Consider the following 725-nt stretch of genomic DNA (forward strand, 5'->3'; position numbering starts at 1 on the left):
AGATTCTAATACAGATCTTTTCCTCTAAACCTCTCAATCACTCTAGTGCATGAAGAGACCATCTCTTTCCTTCCACAGTTCAAGAAATATTTCTTACCTTGCTCCCAGTTCCCAGCCTGCTCCTGCTACTAATATTTTTCTCGTGAACAGATAAGTTTTGCTAAGGTAAACACAACACACAGCTGTGTTACTGTTGAAGTAATCTGGGACCAAGAGCATGATTCCTAATACACTGCCAGCTGACTTCATGCTTCCCAGGTTCATACTAGTCATTAACGGTATACTCTTAGTCAAGTTGACCCAGGCTACCATACATGCTACATGTCAAGTCCTGTGGACTGGGTAAAACTTCTTGCTCAAGTTAAGTTCTTAAGTTCAGGCTCCAGTTTGTAACTGAACCTACCCATTTGTCAGTGGTCACAGAGACAACATCTTACGATGAAATTAGCATCTGAAGCCACTACCACACCTCCTTCATGTACTGACTTAATCTTCTGCAACTAAAACCATCAACCAAGACAACACCCCAAAGCACCTCAAAACAAAATGCCATGCATAATAGGTCACTAGCTATAGAGAGGCAGGTGTGGATATCCACTAAGACAAAGCTTTGCCATGGAGATACTCAAGCCTAGGTCAGTCTTATCTAGGTACGGTAAACAGAAGACTGTACATTTAGAAATGTCTTTGTTAGCCACTCTGGTGCCTGAAATGAGTTATGTTAG

The sequence above is a fragment of the Pezoporus flaviventris genome, unplaced genomic scaffold, assembly GCF_033815535.1.
Source record: "Pezoporus flaviventris isolate CSIRO_AGI_PZ_B2104156 unplaced genomic scaffold, CSIRO_AGI_Pfla_v1 ptg000064l, whole genome shotgun sequence".
Lineage (NCBI taxonomy): Eukaryota > Metazoa > Chordata > Aves > Psittaciformes > Psittacidae > Pezoporus > Pezoporus flaviventris.